The sequence below is a fragment of the Bos indicus genome, chromosome 1 (genome assembly GCF_029378745.1).
Source record: "Bos indicus isolate NIAB-ARS_2022 breed Sahiwal x Tharparkar chromosome 1, NIAB-ARS_B.indTharparkar_mat_pri_1.0, whole genome shotgun sequence".
NCBI classification, from domain to species: Eukaryota; Metazoa; Chordata; class Mammalia; order Artiodactyla; family Bovidae; genus Bos; species Bos indicus.
The window spans coordinates 75,796,738-75,817,955 of NC_091760.1; the positions used below are offsets into that span (position 1 = coordinate 75,796,738).

A 21,218-nucleotide genomic window follows, 5' to 3' on the forward strand; every position below is an offset into this window, starting at 1 on the left:
ACATGTTCCTACCTGTTCCTCAGACTGGACTTGTGGAATTTTATCCTTGTTGGTCTAAAAGTAGAGTCTTGATAACCACTTTTATGTTAGAACTTTTCATATAGGTCTGTCTGATTTCAAAGGTACCAAGAGTCTAATGATTATGAAGATTCCACTTAATATAGTATAAAGAGTGGCCTTGAAAACTTATCTATCCTCCCTTTTCTTCATATTCTTCCTCTGGAAAGTGGAGTAGTAATAGTCATTTCGTTGGGCTGATACACAGATAAAATGAGATAATGAATCATTTGAATTAATTTACCCTGTTTTTAGAATTTTTTTTTTTTTGCTTTTTATCTGTGACAGAATTAAAAATAGAACTCCATGTATTACAGTTCCCTACTATGTTTATTGTGAACCCAAGTTTTTCCTTTTAGTCTCTTTTTGATCTCACACTGAATGTGAACCAGTCATTTCCTAACTTTGTTCTGACAACACTTGTCAAAAAATAGGATGTACCCAATTGGTTGTATTCTATAGCTTTTGAGAAAAGGCATCCTTGAAATACACTTTGTTGATGGCATTAATTAACACAAAATATTAGATTGATTTAGTTACTATGAGTTAGAAGAGCATTTATTTATTCCTTATTTATGATGTGCTATGTAGTTATGATGGTTTATGAAAACAAGCCTGAATATCTTATGCCAAATTATTAGCAAAAGCTGAACTCTAAATGAGATTTTAGTTCACATGATGGAAGGATTGATTTCTTTGATTTTCCCCAAGAGAAATGAGTGTTTCAGTCTTTAAAGATTAAATATAACACAGGCTAGCTCCTCTTTAGTCTCAGTAAGGAGAGTTTGCTATAGTTCTACAGATCTGTGCTCTAAAGCTCATTTTCACTGTTCCTATTGATGCTTATCAATTAAGACGATTTTGTGTCAGAGAAGGACAGGAATAGGATGCTTTGTTAGAAGGCAGCAGAGTTTCAGAACATCTTTAGACTCACATGTTTCTCCATTTGACCCTAAAATCAATAGACTATTGACCAAGGTCTTAACTTGAATTTTTATATGTTAGAAATTTATTTGCTCTGATTTGAACTTTAAAACTCAGTTTCTTTTACTTCAATAAGAGAATTCCATTGCAGAGCCAATATATTGTTTAAATCAATGCTTCTTAACTTGTCTGTACCTGAAAATTCCATGGAGAGCTAAAAATAAAAAGATCAGTCTTGAACTCATACTCATGTTTAATAGATTTGGAGTGTGGTCAGACATAGGTTTTCTTTTTTCTCTTTTTCTTCTGTTTCTCCTGATTTTTAAAAACAAAACCAGTAGACTTTAGCATGTAGTTTTGGTTAAAAAAGTGGTATAAATTAGCACTTCTCAAATTTTAATGTTCATCTCAGTTACTTGGGGATTTTGTAAAGCTGCAGACTCTGATTCTTCAGTAGGTTTGGGGTGGGACATTGATGGGGCCAACATTGATGTTCTAAGCATCACATTTTCAATACAAAAATTTAAATTAAGGGCTGATTTTGTTAGGAAACTTTTTATCTATGAATGACTTGACTAAACTACAGTCTATGATATAATTATTTTTGGCTTCATTAGATACTCAAAATGATCTCATACTTTACTTGTAAAAAAATTACCTTTCTTAGTATCACTTTGCTTAATTCAGTTCTACATTTACTGAACACCTAACAGGCTCACTCTTTTGCTAGGCTTGCAGGGAATCTACAGAATAGAAAAATACTAATCCTGTACTTAAGTAGCTCAGAGGAATTAAGTTCTGATGCTAATGACAATGATTTAAAGTACAGGCATTATAAAAGAAGTAAAATGTTTGAGTTTTTGGTTAATTTTGAGATGTTATGCCATTTGGTTTGAGACACTTTCCAGGTTTTGGAAATTCAGTCCTTTTATGTTTTTATTTTCTGTAAAGACTGTATGTATGCCTAGGGTGTGGGCAGTGTAGGTCTTAGGGATTTTTATCTATTTTCGTATGGGTATATCTAAAGTACCTAGAACAGTGCTTGACTAAAAAATCTTGAAAATGTGAGTGGAATGCATGGTTGGTAACAGGTATCTGCCACCTAGTATTTCAGAACAGTGGCTTTTGAAGCAAACAGCATGGCGGATGCCCATTGTAAAGGTAAATAAGCCTAACATATCATATCATACACAGGACAGTTTCTTTATGGGAAACTAGAGGAGGTATGGCAGAGAAGGCAATGGCACCCCACTCCAGTACTCTTGCCTGGAAAATCCCATGGACGGAGGAGCCTGGTAGGCTGCAGTTCATGGGGTCGCTGAGGGTCGGACACGACTGAGCGACTTCACTTTCAGTTTTCACTTTCCTGCATTAGAGAAGGAAATGGCAACCCACTCCAGTGTTCTTGCCTGGAGAATCCCAGGGATCGGGGAGCCTGGTTGGCTGCCGTCCATGGGGTCGCACAGAGTCGGACACGACTGAAGTGACTTGGCATAGCATAGCATAGAGGAGGTATGGAAGGATATGGACAGAACGACTGTTATGGATCAGGCATTTCAAGACCATACAGAATCATAGGTAACACTTGTCCATGTTTATATATCAGGTTCTTATTACCAGGTCCTTGAAGTTTTAGTGGAAATTGTGGTTAAGAGGATTGTTTAAGCAGGCTGAGTGTTTGGAACACTCAGTCTTTTGTTGGAAACCTCGAACCTACAGATGAGTAGAAAATCATGGGATTTTTGTGGAGGATTTATGAATTTTACTTGATCATTGATGAGAAAGTTCTCTAAATACAAGATCTTTTCTTCCCATGCTATGCTAAGTCACTTCAGTCGTGTCCGACCCTGTGCGACCCCATAGACGGCAGCCCACCAGGCTCCCCCGTCCCTGGGATTCTCCAGGCAAGAACACTGGAGTGGGTTGCCATTTCCTTCTCCAAGGCATGGAAGTGAAAAGTGAAAGTGAAGTCGCTCAGTCGTGTCCGACTCTCAGTGACCCTATGGACTGCAGCCTTCCAGGCTCCTCTGTCCATGGGATTTTCCAGGCAAGAGTACTGGAGTGGGTTGCCATTGCCTTCTCTCATTTCTTCCCATGTATTACCTCATTTAAAAATAACCAGCTATTTCTCTTTTAGATTTTTTAAATGATCAAAAGCAAGTGATAGAATTCTCTAATATACTTTTAGGATTTAATAAAGTTAAAAATTATAATAAACATGATTTTGATTATTCCTGGGAAAATAAATATCATTTTATGTTATTTTATAATATATTATTGTAGACTCTAATTATATAAAATTATCTAAGTATCTCCAGTCAGATCTAAATACTATTGTGAAAACTTTTTGTAATATTATAACTTTTAATTCATAAGACACGTGCAGTTGAAGTCATTGTGTTAAACTTTTTTTTGTCCTCAAAAAGTAGTTTTTGAATGTCTTTCCAGAAAATTAACAAAGTGATCAGCAGCTCACTTGCCAAGGGAATTAAGAGCAAAGTTTATGCCTCCCACTGCTGGCTTACTTGTACAAAACAAATGTCAGAGGCAGCACATGGGGAACTTGTAATAGTTTAATTTACATGTATGGAGTCAGCACAAAATTAATAGCAGTCTGTCACCAAGGTTTGTTAGCTAATTGCTGGGTTTTAATGTTAAGCAAATGAATGTGAATTTTAACAACACTGTTTTAAGAGCCTCTTTGGGAATCTATTCTTTCTATTCCTCTTGACATACCAAGCTTCTTTCTAAATATATTTTCTAATTCTTCAAGTATTAAGATGGCAACTCCGGTTGTCTTTGGCATTCGACCCCCTCCTAGTAAAATCAGCTGATCAACCTCTCAGAAAAACCCATAAGGAAAAATTTCCAGGACCACTGCTTTTACTTTCTTTTTTACATATCCCTTTCCTTGTAAAGGACAAATAGTTCAAATTTTCCTGGAGGCTGCAAGAAGAATGACTTACTGAGTTTTTATAATCTGACTCTACATAAAATTAAGTAGGAAATCATTCACTTCAGTTCAGTTCAGTTTCTCAGTTGTGTCTGAGTCTTTGCGACCCCATGGACTGCAGCATGCTAGGCCTCCCTATTCATCACCAACTCCTGGAGTTTACCCAAACTCATGTCCATTGAGTCGGTGATGCCATCCAACCATCTCATCCTCTGTCGTTCCCTTCTCCTCATGCCTTCAATCTTTCCCAGCTCAGGGTCTTTTCAAATGAGTCAGCTCTTTGCGTCAGGTGGCCAAGTATTGGAGTTTCAGCTTCAGCATCAGTCCTTCCAATGAACACTCAGGACTGATTTCCTTTAGGATGGACAGGTTGGATCTCCTTGCAGTCCAAGGGACTCTAAAGAGTCTTCTCCAACACCACAGTTCAAAAGCATCAATTCTTTGGCACTCAGGTTTCCTTATAGTCCAACTCTCACATCCATACATGACCACTGGAAAAACCGTAGCCTTGACTAGATGGAACTTTGTTGACAAAGTAATGTCTCTGGTTTTTAATATGCTGTCTAGGTTGGTCATAACTTTCCTTGCAAGGAATTAAGCGTCTTTTAATTTCATGGCTGCAATCACCATCTGCAGTGATTTTGGAGCCCCAAAAAGTAAAGTCTTCCACTGTTTCCACCGTTTCCCCATCTATTTGCCAGAAAGTGAAAGAGGAGAGTGAAAAAGTTGGCTTAAAACTCAGCATTCAGAAAACGAAGATCATGGCATCTGGTCCCATCACTTCATGGGAAATAGATGGGAAAACAGTGGAAACAGTGTCAGACTTTATTTTTGGGGGCTCCAAAATCACTGCAGATGGTGACTGCAGCCATGAAATTAAAAGATGCTTACTTCTTGGAAGGAAAGTTATGACCAACCTAGATAGCATATTCAAAAGCAGAGACATTACTTTGCCAACAAAGGTCCATCTAGTCAAGGCTATGGTTTTTCCTGTGGTCATGTATGGATGTGAGAGTTGGACTGTGAAGAAAGCTGAGCACCAAAGAATTGATGCTTTTGAACCGTGGTGTTGGAGAAGACTCTTGAGAGTCCCTTGGACTGCAGGGAGATCCAACCAGTCCATTCTAAAGGAGATCAGCCCTGGGATTTCTGTGGAAGGAATGATGCTGAAGCTGAAACTCCAGTACTTTGGCCACCTCATGCAAAGAATTGACTCATTGGAAAAGACTCTGATGCTGGGAGGGATTGGGGGCAGAAGGAGAAGGGGACACCAGAGGATGAGATGGCTGGATGGCATTACTGACTCAATGGACGTGAGTCTGAGTGAACTCCGGGAGTTAGTGATGGACAGGGAGGCCTGGCATGCTGCGATTCATGGGGTCTCAAAGAGTCGGATATGACTAAGCGACTGAACTGAACTGAACTAATGGGACCGGATGCCATGATCTTAGTTTTCTGAATGTTGAACTTTAAGCCAACTTTTTCACTCTGACTTTCATCAAGAGGCTCTTTATTCTTCTTCACTTTCTGCCATAAGGGTGGTGTCATCTGTATATCTAAGGTTATTGATATTTCTCCTGGAAATCTTTATTCCAGCTTGTGCTTCATCCAGCCCAGCATTTCTCATGATGTACTCTGCATATAAGTTAAATAAGCAGGGTGACAATATACGCCTTGATGTACTCCTTTTCCTATTTGGAAACAGTCTGTTGTTCCATGTCCAGTTCTAACTGTTGCTTCCTGACCTGCATACAGATTTCTCAAGAGGCAGGTCAGGTGGTCTGGTAGTCCCATGTCTTTCAGAATTATCCACAGTTTATTGTTATCCACACAGTCAAAGGCTTTGGCATAGTCAATAAAGAAGAAGTAGATGTTTTTCTGGAACTCCCTTGCTTTTTCCATGATCCGGTGGATATTGGCAATTTGATCTTTGGTTCCTTTGCCTTTTCTAAAACGAGCTTGAACATCTGGTAGTTCACGGTTCACATTAAAGCCTAATGTATTTCTAAGGTGTATGTTAAAAATGTTTCTAATGATGTAAACAAAAGATAGTGTTTTTCTCCCACTGCTCCTCTTTGTATTTTATTCAATGAGGAATAATTTTAATCTATTCCTAGAGATAATCTCCAGCAGGCCTATAGCATCTCAGCTACCCTACTGACATGCTGAGTCACCAACAATGTAGGTTCAGTAATTAGCATATAGACTAAGGGATTAACCCACACTTTGAACTTGATTTATTAACAGTTAAACCTGTCTTTCTTAGAATCTCTTACTATCGCTTTCTATCTAGCAGTTATATGAGCTCTACCAGAGTCGAGGTGTTTTGTGGAGGGGAGAGAATTAGTAAGCAGAGTACAGGTCTCATTGGCCTCAATTTCGTCAATACCCAACCTTGGCAGATGTGTTTAAAGTTGTGGTCTGTGAGTAGACCAGTTTCACAGAAAAGCTTTTCTCTCATGACTGCTCTCTTGAGATCTTTAAGGATTCCCTGCCAGATGCTGTCCCCTGCAGTTCCCTTAACTGGCATCTCTGTTGCAGGTGTTTCCTTTGTAGATCTATCCCCAGCAATGCGTACCCTGTGATGCAAGTCCAATCTCTTTGAGATGAAAAGCCTTTCTCCTTTCACTCCAGTTTAGCCTATCCAAGGTGACTCCTCCCCTCCTTTTCCCTCCTTTACTCTTCTTATCTGTCCGTCTCTTTGGCACAGCTTAGACCTTAGTAAAATTTTACCTTTCTTAGATATGAGTCAGATGTGTCTTTCTGCTGCTGAGAGGTTGCACTCCTCAACCTTTCCTCTGCATGGGTGGGGCAAAGATAACAGCACAGCAATAGCTTTTTTTCTGGAAAAACTTTATAAGCAGTTTTCTCTAAAATCCTGCTTCTGAACCTTCGACCTCTGTTTAAATCTTTTTGTATCTCAGGGGGCCAAGAGTAATAGAGCATGCTCCCTTTTATCATCTATATAAATACTGTATATGGAAATTTGTGAACCCACAGAATGCATTGTGATAGCTACTGATTCGGTTTCTCAGTTAAATCTGAGGCAGGAAAAATCCCAATTAAATGTATTACATATTTAAACAAGTTGAAGATAAAGACAGTTCCTCTCATTGTGATTTCTTAACCATTGATTTGGCATTAGTAATTAGACACAATAAGATGTTTGTGGTAGATCAAAGATGTATCAAATATAGTTGTCTATATAGGCACACAATCTTATTGGGAAATCCAGGTATATTCAGTATAGATAAATTTGCCTCTGATATTATTGATCAAACTACCCTGATGTAGTTTGGCAATCCATTTGGTTTGGTATTTGCCAAAGGGCAAGACTAGCTTGGTATGCAGGGGGACATTTTGACATGGTGATTTGGATTGGCAATTGGTTATTGATCATTAGGATGGGGATGCTTCATGAAATGGAAGGTTGAGGTGGAGAAGGGGGAAAAAAAAAAGAGTAAATTAACCTAGAATGGGTTATCGGTTGTATAATAAGCTTATACTTAGTCTATATATTTTACTGCAATGTCTGCCTACAAAAAAAAAAAAACAAACCACAATGAAGGCAAGTTCAGTCAAGTTCAGTCTCTCAGTCGTGTCCGACTCTTCGCAACCCCATGAATCGCAGCATGCCAGAGACAAATCTAAGGGAGTATCACACACAGTCTCTCCTATAAAATGGGCTAATGATAAAGAATTCTGGCATTGTCCTTAAGACCTACATTTGAGTCCATGGCTTGATCGTGAAATCCAGCACCTGGGTTATTTTCATTCCTTTTTCATATGCTTAGATTTAAACCTTTTCCTTAACCATTATCTAAAGTTAAAGTGTTTTCATTACTTTGTGGCAAAGAAAGATTCATATTTTTTTTATGTCTTACACAGAAAGAAAACTACTTGTGTTTTTGCCTTGAGGAAATATTTATAAACTACTCTCACAGATTTCCTTAGAGAAGAAAGTATAAACAATCTCCCTACACACTCCATTTATAAACATTTCCATTAAATCTGTTTTACCTTTCATTCATGGAAAGTGCATATTCATATGTGGCTTGTCAGGGACTTACTGCATTTTACCCGTGCACTTGGAATTTCTTTGTTCCAATCCAATGTGTTTGGGCTTTTGTTTGAACATAATTGTGCTCACCTTACTTAATTCTTTTTCTTTTTCCTTTGCATATCATGGACATGTTGGTAACTGCATTTAATATATAAAGAGTTGCTTTAAAGCCATTCAGCCATACTGCAGCGAGTTGCCATTTCCTGCTCCAGGAGATCTTCCTGACCCAGTGATTGAACCCACATCTCCTGCACTGGCAGGCAGATTCTTTACCACTGAGCCATCTGGGAAGTCCCAAAATAAACTTAAGAAGTTTTAAAAATGTTTTTGCTTTAAATGCATTAAATGTATAGTATATACTATGCTAAATAGCATGTAAATTAGTACACATCATTTTTTAAGAAACAGATATTTATGAATATCCTAGTTTCATTACAAAATATATGTACATTAAATATGTATAAATAAATTTATATTTGTAGATATATATAAATATATAACTCTCTACGTATATCAAGTCTGTTAGCTATAGGTTTGTGTGTGTATGTCTGTCTCTGCGTATGAGTAAATGTAATCTCTGTATATGAGTAAATGTAACATGAAATTTGAATAGAATGTAGAAATCAATGAGGATAAATTATTGCAAAATTACCAAAAGCTTTCTCCTTACTTCCTTAAAGATAGTCTCTCTTTAAAAGAACAAAGAACAATGTATATTTGGTTAGATCGTTGAGAGTTTCAGTTATTTAAAATACCATAACATTATCTTAATGTTTAAAGCAAGAGTTGGAAACCAAAGGAAAGACTCATTCACAAAGACTCTGTCTTATTGTAGCTAGTTGGATACCATTATGATACCAACTAGCTGGGTTCACTGTTCTCTGGCCTGAACTTGAATATGTATGACAATGAATTCATCATCTGGTATAGCACAACCAGACAAGCCATAGCAGTGATGTGCAGTTTCTCTCCCGACCAGAATTCATGTCATAAAGCTCTATCAGTTCAGTTCAGTTCAGTTCAGTTGCTCAGTCGTGTCTGACTCTTTGCGACATGAATTGCAGCATGCCAGGCCTCCCTGTCCATCACCAACTCCCGGAGTTCACTCAAACTCATGTCCATCAAGTCAGTGATGCCATCCGGCCATCTCATCCTCTGTCGTCCCCTTCTCCTCCTGCCCCCAATCCCTCCCAGCATCAGAGTCTTTTCCAATGAGTCAACCCTTCGCATGAGGTGGCCAAAGTACTGGAGTTTCAGCTTTAGCATCATTCCTTCCAAAGAACACCCAGGACCGATCTCCTTTAGAATGGACTGGTTGGATCTCCTTGCAGTCCAACGGACTCTCAAGATGAATCTCTTAAATGAGCTGTTTTTACCTCACTGTAGAAAAACAAACAGAATCCTCCAGGTGGTATACTCATTAGATGCTGTATTACTCCAGGAAGGACTTTAATGGCTAATGGAGAGCTTCCATGGGCTTAATACACACCTCTTTAGGAAACAAGGTATGTGCTTGGCTGTGTTTAGATTAAATGTAACAGATTTCTCTTTTTATTTTAAAAACTGTCTGGGAGTCAGAAATGAGAAAAGTATAACTTTAGTCCTTGGAAAATATGATTGTTAATGATTGCTTTTAAACAACTAAATTAAGTTTGCCTTATGATGATTCATCGAGGTGGGAAATCAAGTTGTATCTATCTTTGATATGTAAGACAGAATCTAATTTGAATCAGGGTGGGTTTTTATTTTATCACATTAAATGTGAATTTAATTCATTGTAAAAACTTATGCTGTGATATACACATAAACATTATTACCTTAGTGCATTGATAATTCCAACTTTCCTGAGTACAATAATCATTTTTGCCCCTATCAATCAACTTAGAAAGCCTCTAGTAGTAAAACTCAGAAGTGCTTTCTCTCCTCTGATCTAATTTTAATATGTATGCCTCACTCCTAGACCTATTTATTGACTTTTCCTAAAAAAATAGTAATTGGGAAAAGTTCACAGTATACATAATATTAATCATTTTAATTTTTTATTACTTTAACAAAAGTAACCCTCTAGTGAAGTCACATACAGTGTATCCAGCAGGTTGATAAATGCTCTGTTTGTATTATTTCCTTTAATCCTTACTATAACCTGTTATGGAAGTTTATTAACTTCTGTTTTGGAGATGCAGAAATCAAGGCATCTACAGATAAAGAAATTTCCCAAGTTCTTACAGTTGGTGTGTGGTGGAATCACAATTCATACCCTATTCGTGTGACTCCTGAGTTCAGGTTCTGACACTTCACAGTAATACTTCTCTTCTATCCTAGCCGGTGACCTGATACAATTTCAGTAGAACTTTAGCAAAATTGTGTTGTGGAATGTTACCTAGTATTCCAAATATTAGGTATATTATTGAAACCAAATCATAAGAGTATTCACTTGTTTACTTGTTTTAACTTCTTTTGATTGAATTGTTAAACTTTCATAGTGCAAACTCTTAGATAAGTTTAAGTCTATATTTAAATGTAAACATTTAATATCTTCCAACTTGATCTTTTCATGTTTCTGTCTTAGTTCGAGAATCTTGGCTTTTGCCTATTTGTGGAATAAGATATTTTGACTTCAAAGGTAAATTACAGATTATTGCTAGTCTGGTATCATAACTTATGCAGTTATTCTCTGTATATGTTTCCTAAATAGCTTCTGTGATTATCCTGAGTGATAAACTTATCAAATATCACTATCACTGTATTGAAAATAGCAGTAACACACATGTAATTTGAACACACATTTTTTTTTTTTTTTTACAAAAATGCATCATAATACTAAGGTGATATTATATATAGCTGTTTTTAAACAGGTGTAAATGAATAACAAATATTATACATGATCCGTTCCCTTTATAAAGTGAGTAATTTTCATAGCCATCATTCTTTGAGAAAAATTTCCTGCATTTTTTTTATGCTGCTAATTTCAAGAAAACTTTCAGCTTCATCTGGTTAATATGCAGTGGTAGGGGCCCACACTCTGTCTGTGGAGTGTGTTTCTGTCTAAATAAATGCATGTCTTACCTATCAAAAAATAAATGAAATGGTAGGGCTCAGTATAAAATTTAAACGACACCATCTTCTCTTTTGGATTTCCCTGGTGGCTCAGTGGTAAAGAACCTGCCTGCCGATATAGGAGACGCAGGTTCAATTCCTGGGTTGGGACATTCCCTGGAGAAGGAAATGGCAACCCATTCCAGTATTCTTGCCTGGAACATCCCATCGACAGGGGATCCTGGCAGGCTACAGACCACGGGGTTGCAAAGAGTCGAACACAACTGCGTATGACCACCACATCTTCTCTTTCAAACTCAGCCTTTAGCCACACCTAACCTTTTTTTTTACAATTCTTTTCATTAATTTCTATATTGCTATATTGGTTCTAGTTCATATTAATATTTCTGGGCACATCAATAGAACATCCTGTTTCCCTCAAAGTCTTGGTTTGTTTCTATTGGCTAAGGCTAAATTAGGACTTCCCTGGTGGCTCAGTGGTAAAGAATCCACCTGCCAATGTGGGAGACGCAGATTCAATCCTGGGTCGGGAAGATCCCCTGAGGAAGGAAATGGCAACCCATTCCAGGATTCTTGCCTGAGAAATCCCATGGACAGAGGAGCCTAGCAGGCTACAGTCCTTGGAGTTACAAAAGAGTCAGACATGGCTTAGTGACTAAACAACAACAAAGCTAAATTGAGTAATTCCCTTTTTCCTTCCTTCTTTCTTCCTTTTTTTCCTCCTGCATTGTCACGTTTTTATTAATAATATGTAATTTATATTACTCTTTCCAGGATTCATGATTTGTCAATATTTCTTATTTCCTCTTTCCCTTTTCTTCCATAAGATTTGTTCCTTGTCTGGAAGCAAAGTCCAGGATCAATAAAATGATCTATCTGCTCTAAAAAATATTAACCTCTTTTAGAGGTTAAGAGTATTAAAAGGATAGTTTTAGGTTCCAGGAGCTCTGGGAATTCAAATTGTATCTTTTTATCCAGAGTCAGGTTATATTTTACCTTCAAAGCAAAAGTTAGGAGATCAGATGGTTTTTTGATATATTTTATATGTCATTGGTCAGAAATTATCTCTGAGTTTATTGATCAATTCATAAATACATTTTCAAGTGATTGGATTTATGCTACTAAAATATTTATTAAATAACTAACTTGTCAATAGGATTTAGTTCCTTTTTGTTGCTTTCCTTGGCATTAAGAACAAATCAATTCCTTGAGGGTATGATGTGAGCAACGTTAGGAATGCAATAACATGAGACTCACACTTGAGGTAATGCTTTTTATTATCATTAATCTTTCTTGTATTCTTTTTCTTTTCAGTTTCATTGAGATATGTGTCTTATATGAATTAAGTAGTAGTTTTCAGAATATTTTTCCTAATTATCCATTCACAATTTTTGCCATGGCTGACATCAAATTAAGATAATCATTGTGTTACTTAGAGACAAGTAATTATTTCTGAAATTGTTGGCAATAAAAGATACCTTGACAGAGCCATTGATTCTAGTTAAAAGCAGCTAACCTAGATATACATATATTTTATTCCCCCTGTCTTTTCATACTGTGAAAAGTTGGGTGGACTCCGGGAGTTGGTGATGGACAGGAAGGCCTGGCGTGTTCCGGTTCATAGGGTCACAAAGAGTTGGACACAATTGAGTGACTGAACTGAACTGAACTGATTCCCTCTATCACTCTAGAGTTGGAAATATCATATCCTTTCTTAAGAGCCTGTGTGTTTCATCATCCTGTCAATAAAGAATGTCTTCCTTGCTGCTGCTGCTAAGTCACTTCAGTCGTGTCTAACTCTGTGCGACCCCATAGATGGCAGCCCACCAGGCTCCCCCGTCCCTGGGATTCTCCAGGCAAGAACACTGGAGTGGGTTGCCATTTCCTTCTCCAATGCATGAAAGTGAAAAGTGAAAGTGAATTTGCTCAGTCGTGTCCGACTCTTAGCGACCCCATGGACTGCAGCCTACCAAGCTCCTCCGTCCATGGGATTTTCCAGGCAAGAGTACTGGAGTGGGTTGCCATTGCCTTCTCCGAATGTCTTCCTTGGCTCCGTGCAAAATATCTCTGATTTGCTTATTTTGGATCTAGGGAATATTTGATCAAAATTCCCATTATAAAGTATGTAATTTCATGATTTTCAACATAGACTTCTCTTTTTTACTGTTTTCTCTATAGGTTAAACTTGATCTCTCTTGAGTATAACTTCATAGGGACAGTGTGGTATTATTAAATCCTCTTACTTTTTCCATTTAGAAGACATCTTACATGTCATAGGCTGTTATTTGTGGTAGTCAACAAAGCCTGGTAATTGTATTTAAGAAACTCTATGAAGGGGAGATAAATCTAAGTTGTACTTACTGACTGTAGTGGTAAATAGTTCTTTTTTTTTATAAACTCATGAGGGCATTATTCTAAAACATTTAGTGATGACATACTGTGTTCCTGCTGTTGTGCCAGGTACAGAGAAGAGAAACTGTGGTGACCTAAATGGTGAATAAATCCAAAAAGGATGGGATATGTGTATGTATAGATGATTAACTTTGCTGTACAGCAGAAACTAACAACATTGTAAAACAACTGTGTTGTTGTTTCAGTTCAGTTCAGTTTATTTCAGTTGCTAAGTCGTGTCCGACTCTTTGCGACCCCATGAATTTAGTCGCTGTCATATCTGACTCTTTTTCGACCCCACACACTGTAGCCTGCCAGGCTCTTCTGTCCATGGGATTCTCCAGGCAAGAATACTGAAGTGGGTTGCCATGTCCTTCTCCAGGGGATCTTCCCAGCACAGGGATCAAATCTACATCTCCTGCTTGGCAGGTGGACTCTTTACTGCTGAGCCACCCGGGAAGCTCAAAGCACTATATTCCGCTTCTGCTGCGCCGACCCCCCTTCCCAAAAAAAAATCCATTATATAATTCCTGGTATATCTTTAAAAAATCAAGAAAAATAGATGTGCTATTGTTATCTTGTTTACCAGGGTATTACCAGTTCTTTTATGAATACCTAATACAGAAAGAAAGAAAGTTTAGTTACTCAGTTGTGTCCAACTCTTTGTGACCCCATGGACTGTAGCCTACCATGGGATTTTCCAGGCAAGAGTACTGGAGTGGGTTGCCATTCCCTTTGCCAGAGGATCTTCCTGACCCAGGGATCGAACCCAGGTCTCCACGTTGTAGGCAGATGCTTTACCATCTGAGCCACCAGGGAAGTCCTGGTGCAGAGTGTCCTAAATAGTTACATGCTCTTATATTTGAGTGCTCAAACCTTAAGTGTAAAAACTCCTGTGTAACAACCATGCAGTTAACAGGAAACCTATCCATCACTCCAGAAGTTTTTCTAGCGTCCTTTCACAAACTCCCTACCAAAAACTAATAACAACCAGTCTGATTTTTTTAGCATACAAATTATTCTTGTTTTTTCATGAGCTTCATATAAATAGGTTTATACTATAGGTGTTCATTTGTATCTCTCTTTTTTAGTTCAAATTAATGTTTCTGAGATTCATTATGTTTTCTCTTTGTTTTTGTTTCCTTTTTCAATTTAAGACTTTATTTTTAAACCAACTTTAGATTCACAGTAAAAATGAAAATATGGAGATTTCCCATGTAAATTAGTTTATCTGTAGTTAATTCATTTTATGCACAGGCTGGAATCAGGATTGTCAGGAGAAATATCAATAACCTCAGATATGCAGATGACACCACCCTTATGGCAGAAAGTGAAGAGGAACTAAAAAGCCTCTTGATGAAAGTGAAAGAGGAAAGTGAAAAAGTTGACTTAAAGCTCAGCATTCAGAAAACGAAGATCATGGCATCCGGTCCCATCACTTCATGGGAAATAGATGGGGAAACGGTGGAAACAGTGTCAGACTTTATTTTTTTGGGCTCCAAAATCACTGCAGATGGTGCCTGCAGCCATGAAATTAAAAGACACTTACTCTTTGGAAGGAAAGTTATGACCAACCTAGATAGCATATTCAAAAGCAGAGACATTACTTTGCCAACAAAGGTCCGTCTAGTCGAGGCTATGGTTTTTCCTGTGGTCATGTATGGATGTGAGAGTTGGACTGTGAAGAAGGCTGAGCACCGAAAAATTGATGCTTTTGAAGTGTGGCGTTGGAGAAGACTCTTGAGAGTCCCTTGGACTGCAAGGAGATCCAACCAGTCCATTCTGAAGGAGATCAGCCCTGGGATTTCTTTGGAAGGAATGATGCTAAAGCTGAAACTCCAGTACTTTGGCCACCTTATGCTAAGAGTTCACTCATTGGAAAAGACTCTGATGCTGAGAGGGATTGGGGGCAGGAGGAGAAGGGGACGACAGAGGATGAAGATGGCTGGATGGCATTACTGACTCAATGGATGTGTCTGAGTGAACTCCGGGAGTTGGTGATGGACAGGGAGGCCTGGTGTGCTGCGATTCATGGGGTCGCAAAGAGTCGGACACGACTGAGCGACTAGACTGAACTGAACTGAATATTCCTTTATTTATTTATTTATTTTTATTTTATTTTATTTTAAAACTTTACATAATTGTATTAGTTTTGCCAAATATCAAAATGAATCCGCAACAGGTATACATGTGTTCCCCATCCTGAACCCTCCTCCCTCCTCCCTCCCCATACCATCCATCTGGTTCGTCCCAGTGCGCTAGCCCCAAGCATCCAGTATCGTGCATCGAACCTGGACTGGCAACTCATTTCTTACATGATATTTTACATGTTTAAATGTCATTCTCCCAAATCTTCCCACCCTCTCCCTCTCCCACAGAGTCCATAAGACTGTTCTATACATCAGTGTCTCTTTTGCTGTCTCGTACACAGGGTTATTGTTACCATCTTTCTAAATTCCATATATATGCGTTAGTATACTGTATTGGTGTTTTTCCTTCTGCCTTACTTCACTCTGTATAATAGGCTCCAGTTTCATCCACCTCATTAGAACTGATTCAAATGTATTCTTTTTTAATGGCTGAGTAATACTCCATTGTGTATATGTACCACTGCTTTCTTATCCATTCATCTGCTGATGGACATCTAGGTTGCTTCCATGTCCTGGCTATTATAAACAGTGCTGCGATGAACATTGGGGTACACGTGTCTCTTTCCCTTCTGGTTTCCTCGGTGTGTATGCCCAGCAGTGGGATTGCTGGATCATAAGGCAGTTCTATTTCCAGTTTTTTAAGGAATCACCACACTGTTCTCCATAGTGGCTGTTTTAATATATTACAATTGGTTTATCTGTTAGGATGATAGACATTTGAGTTAGTTTCAGTTTGGGGATATTGTGGTTAAGCTGCTACATGTGTATTCTAGTCATGGTTTTTGGTGGGCATGTATAGTCACTTATCCTTAGAATTTACATAGGAATATAATTTCTGGGTAAATAGTTGATATATGTTTAGTTTTAGTAGAAAGTGTCATATATATTTTCAAAGTTGTTGAATCAACTGATACTCCTATGTAACAGTCAAATTTAAGGATGTAATAGTACAGTAGATTTAAAGGCAATATACAGCACGATATTGGCTAAGAAACACAACTTACTCTCCAGCAGAATCAGAGTATTCAGTACCAGACAGTACAATCAATGGCAGTATTTTCACAGAGCACGTACTGCTCTAAGAGAGAGGCAAGGTGAGAGTGTAGATTTCAGGTGCTCTCAGCACACAAAAATTATGCAAGATTTGTTAATTAGTTTGACTGTATTTATCATTTAAATATATATATTTATGTCAAATCATCATGGTTTATACTTTAAATATATAACTTTCTAGATGGCTCAGTGGTAAAGAATTAGTCTGTCAAGTAGGAGACCTAGGTTAGATCCCTAGGTTAGGCAGATCACCTAGAGGAGGAAATGGCAATCCACTCCAGTATTCCTGCCTGGGAAATCCCATTGAATTAATGTTAGCAATGTATGAACATTATTCTCATTAAGTGTATAAAGGATGAACAGAATTTTGAGGCACAAAATAGACTTTATAATTTAACTTCAGTTCAGTTCAGTTCAGTTCAGTCGCTCAGTCATGTCCAATGCTTTGCAACTCCATGGACTGCAGCACGCCAGGCTTCCCTTTCCATCACCAACTCCCGGAGCTTACTCAAACTTATGTCAATTGAGCCAGTGATGTCATCCAACCATCTCATCCTCTGTAATCCCCTTCTCCTCCTACCTTCACTCTTTCCTAGAATCAGGGTATTTTCCAGTAAGTCAGTTCTATGCATCAGGTGGCCAAAGTATTGGAGCTTCAGCTTCAGCATCAGTCCTTCCAATGAATATTCAGGACTGATTTGCTTTAGGATGGACTGGTTGGTTCTCCTTGCAGTCCAAGGGACTCTCAAGAGTCTTCTCTAATACCACAGTTATATAATTTAACTTATTCAGTTCAGTTCAGTCACTTGGTCATGTTCGACTCTTTGAGACCCCATGAACCGCAGCATGCCAGGTCTCCCAACCATTACCAACTACCAGAATTTACCCACTCATGTCCATCGCATGGGTGATGCCGTCTAACCTTCTCATTGTCTGTTGTCCCCTTCTCCTCCTGCCCTCAATCTTTCCCAGCATCACTGTCTTTTCCAATGAGTCAGCTCTTTGCATCAGGTGGCCAAAGTATTGGAGTTTCAGCTTCAACATTAGTCCTTCCAATGAACACTCGGGACTGATCTCCTTTAGGATGGACTGGTTGGATCTCCTTGCAGTCCAAGGGACTCTCAAGAGTCTTCTCCAACATCACAGTTCAAAAGCATCACTTCTTCAGTGCTCAGCTTTCTTTATGGTCCAACTCTCACATCTATACATGACTACTGGATAAACCATAGCCTTGACTAGACAGACCTTTGGTGGCAAAGTAACATCTCTGCTTTTTAATATGCTGTCTAGGTTGGTCATAACTTTCCTTCCAAGGAGTAAGTGTTTTTTAATTTCATGGCTGCAGTCACCATTTGCAGTGATTTTGGAGCTCCCAAAATAAAGTCAGCCACTGTTTCCACTGTTTCCCCATCTATTTGCCAAGAAGTGATGGGACCGGATGCCATCACCAGAGAAAAAAATGTCGTCCACTGGAGAAGGGAATGGCAAACCAATCAGTATTCTTGCCTTGAGAACTCCATGAACAGTATGAAAAGGCAAAAAGACACTGAAAGATGAACTCCCCAGGTCAGGAGGTGCCTAATATGCTACTGGAAATCAGTAGAGAAATAACTCCAGAAAGAATGAAGAGACAGAGCCAAAGCAAAAACAACACACAATTGTGGATGTGACTTTGATGGAAGTAAAGTCCTACACTGTAAAGAACAATATTGTATAGGAACATGGAATGTTAGGTCCATGAATCAAGGCAAATTGGAAGTGGTCAAACAGGAGATGACAAGAGTGAACGTTGACATTTTAGGAATCAGCAAACTAAAATGGATTGGAATGGGTGAATTTAACTCAGATGACCATTATACCTACTACGTGGGCAAGAATCCCTTTAAGAAATGGAGTAGCCATCATAGTCAACAAAAGAGTCCAAAATGCAGTACTTGGATGCAATCTCAAAAACGACAGAATGATCTCTGTTCGTTTCCAAGAAAACCATTCAATATCATGGTAATCCAAGTTTTTCCCCGGCCAGTAATGCTGAAGAAGCTGAAGTTGAACGGTTCTATGAAGACCTACAAGACCTTTTAGAACTAACACCCAAAAAAGATGGAATGGAAGAAGACTGGAATGCAAAAGTAGGAAGTCAAGAAACATCTGGAGTAACAGGCAAATTTGGCCTTGGAGTACAGAATGAAGCAGGGCAAAGGCTAACAGCGTTTTGCCAAGAGAATGCACTGGTCATAGTAAACGCCATCTTCCAACAATTCAAGAGAAGACTCTACCCATGGACATCACCAGATGGCCAACACCTAAATCAGATTGATTATATTCTTTGCAGCCAAAGATAGAGATGCTCTATACAGTCAGCAAAAACAAGACTGGGGGCTGACTGTGGCTTCGATCATGAACTCCTTATTGCCAAATTGAGACTTAAATTGAAGAAAGTAGGGAAAACCACTAGACTCTTCAGGTATGACCTAAATCAAACTCCTTACAATTATACAGTGGAAGTGAGAAATAGATTCAAGGGACTAGATCTGATAGACAGAGTACCTGATGAACTATGGACAGAGGTTCGTGACATCGTACAGGAGACAGGGATCAAGACCATCCCCAAGAAAAAGAAATGCAAAAAAGCAAAATGGCTCTCTGAGGAGGCCTTACAAATAGCTGTGAAAAGAAGAGGAGCGAAAAGCAAAGGAGAATAGAAAAGATATACCCATTTGAAAGCAGAGTTCCAAAGAATAGCTTGGAGAGATAAGAAAGCCTTCCTCAGTGATCAATGCAAAGAAATAGAGGAAAACAATAGAATGGGAAAGACTAGAGTTCTCTTCAAGAAAATTAGAGATACCAAGGGAACATTTCATGCAAAGTTGGGCTCGATAAAGGACATAAATGGTATGGCCCTAACAGAAGCAGACAATATTAAGAAGAGGTGGCAAGAATACACAGAAGAACTGTACAAAAAAAGATCTTCATGACCCAGATAACCATGATGGTATGATCACTCACCTAGAGCCAGACATCCTGGAATGTGAAGTCAAGTGGGCCTTAGGAAGCATCACTGTGAACAAAGCTATTGGAGGTGATGGAATTCCAGTTGAGCTATTCCAAATCCTAAAAGATGTTGCTGTGAAAGTGCTACACTCAGTATGCCAGCACATTTGGAAAACTCAGCAGTGGCCACCGGACTGGAAAAGGTCAGTTTTCATTCCTATCCCAAAGAAAGGCAATGCCAAAGAATGCTCAAACTACCACACAATTGAACTCATCTCACATGCTGGTAAAGTAATGCTCAAAATTTTGCAAACCAGGCTTCAGCAATATGTGAACCATGAACTTCCAGATGTTCAAGCTGGTTTTAGAAAAGGCTGAGGAACCTGAGAACAAATTGCCAGCATCAATTGGATTATCAAAAAAGCAAGAGAGTTCCAGAAAAACATCTATTTCTTCTTTATTGACAATACCAAAGCCTTTGACTGTTGGATCACAATGAACTGTGGAAAATTCTGAAAGAGATGGGAATACCAGACCACCTGACCTGCCTCTTGAGAAACCTGTATGAAGGTCAGGAAGCAACAGTTAGAACTGTACATGAAACAACAGAGTGGTTCCAAGTAGGAAAAGGAGTATGTCAATGGTCTATATTGTCACCCTGTTTATTTAACTTACATGCAGAGTACATCATGAGAAACGCTGGGCTGGAAGAAGCACAAGCTGGAATCAAGATTGCCTGGAGAAATATCAATAACCTCAGATATGCAGATGACACCACCCTTATGGCAGAAGGTGAAGAGGAACTACAGAGTCTCTTGATGAAGGTGAAAGAGGAGAGTGACAAAATTGGCTTAAAGCTCAATTACCCTGGTGGCTCAGACTGTAAAGCATCTGCCAACAATATGGGAGATCCGGGTTTAATCCCTGGGTTGGGAAGATCCCCTTGAGAAGGAAATGGCAACCCACTCCAGTATTCTTGCCTGGAAAATCCCGTGGACGGAGGAGTCTGGTCGGAAGCAGACCTTTGGGTCGCAAAGAGTCGGACACGACTGAGTGGCTTCACTTTCACTTTCTTTCAACATTCAGAAAACTAAGATCATGCATCCGGTCCCATCACTTCATGGCAATTTAACTTATATAATACTTAATAATATTTATTTATGGAAATCATTTATGCATGATTTTCTCTTGAGGATGTTCTTTGGTGACCACATATGAATGTGCTCTGTTGCTTTTTTTTTCTGTCAAATCCATCAAAATCTTGACTCATTTTTTTCTGTGTCATTATTTAACAATATGTATTTAATGCTATAGTATAGTCCACAATCAGAAGCATATTTCCAGGACATTTTTCCCATTCCCAAATGTACATATTCATGGCCACAGAATCAGATTTTAAAGGTTATCAGAATAAAACAAAAATAGATGGGCACATTTTGGCATCCCCTGAAAAATTATATTATGTGTCAGATTTAAATCTAGATTTAATATAAATGTTATTGGAATTCTCAGTGTTTTAGATTATCCACATGGGTACACACGTTAAGTACTAAGAACAGTGGAAAATTGAGTATAAATA

At 38.5% G+C, this 21,218-nt stretch overlaps 1 protein-coding gene and 1 long non-coding RNA gene across 6 annotated transcripts in view; both read left to right on the forward strand.

Moving 5' to 3' along the window:
• Window positions 1-21,218, forward strand: part of FGF12 (fibroblast growth factor 12) — a 615,850-nt gene that overhangs the window by 487,151 nt on the left and 107,481 nt on the right. The window lies entirely within an intron of this gene.
• Window positions 1-21,218, forward strand: part of LOC139183186 (uncharacterized) — a 121,658-nt gene that overhangs the window by 71,454 nt on the left and 28,986 nt on the right. Inside the window, exon 2 of the long non-coding RNA XR_011566719.1 lies at window positions 1-21,218. This exon is cut by the window's left edge and continues 70,400 nt beyond it; it is cut by the window's right edge and continues 28,986 nt beyond it. This is a non-coding gene — a long non-coding RNA (uncharacterized lncRNA).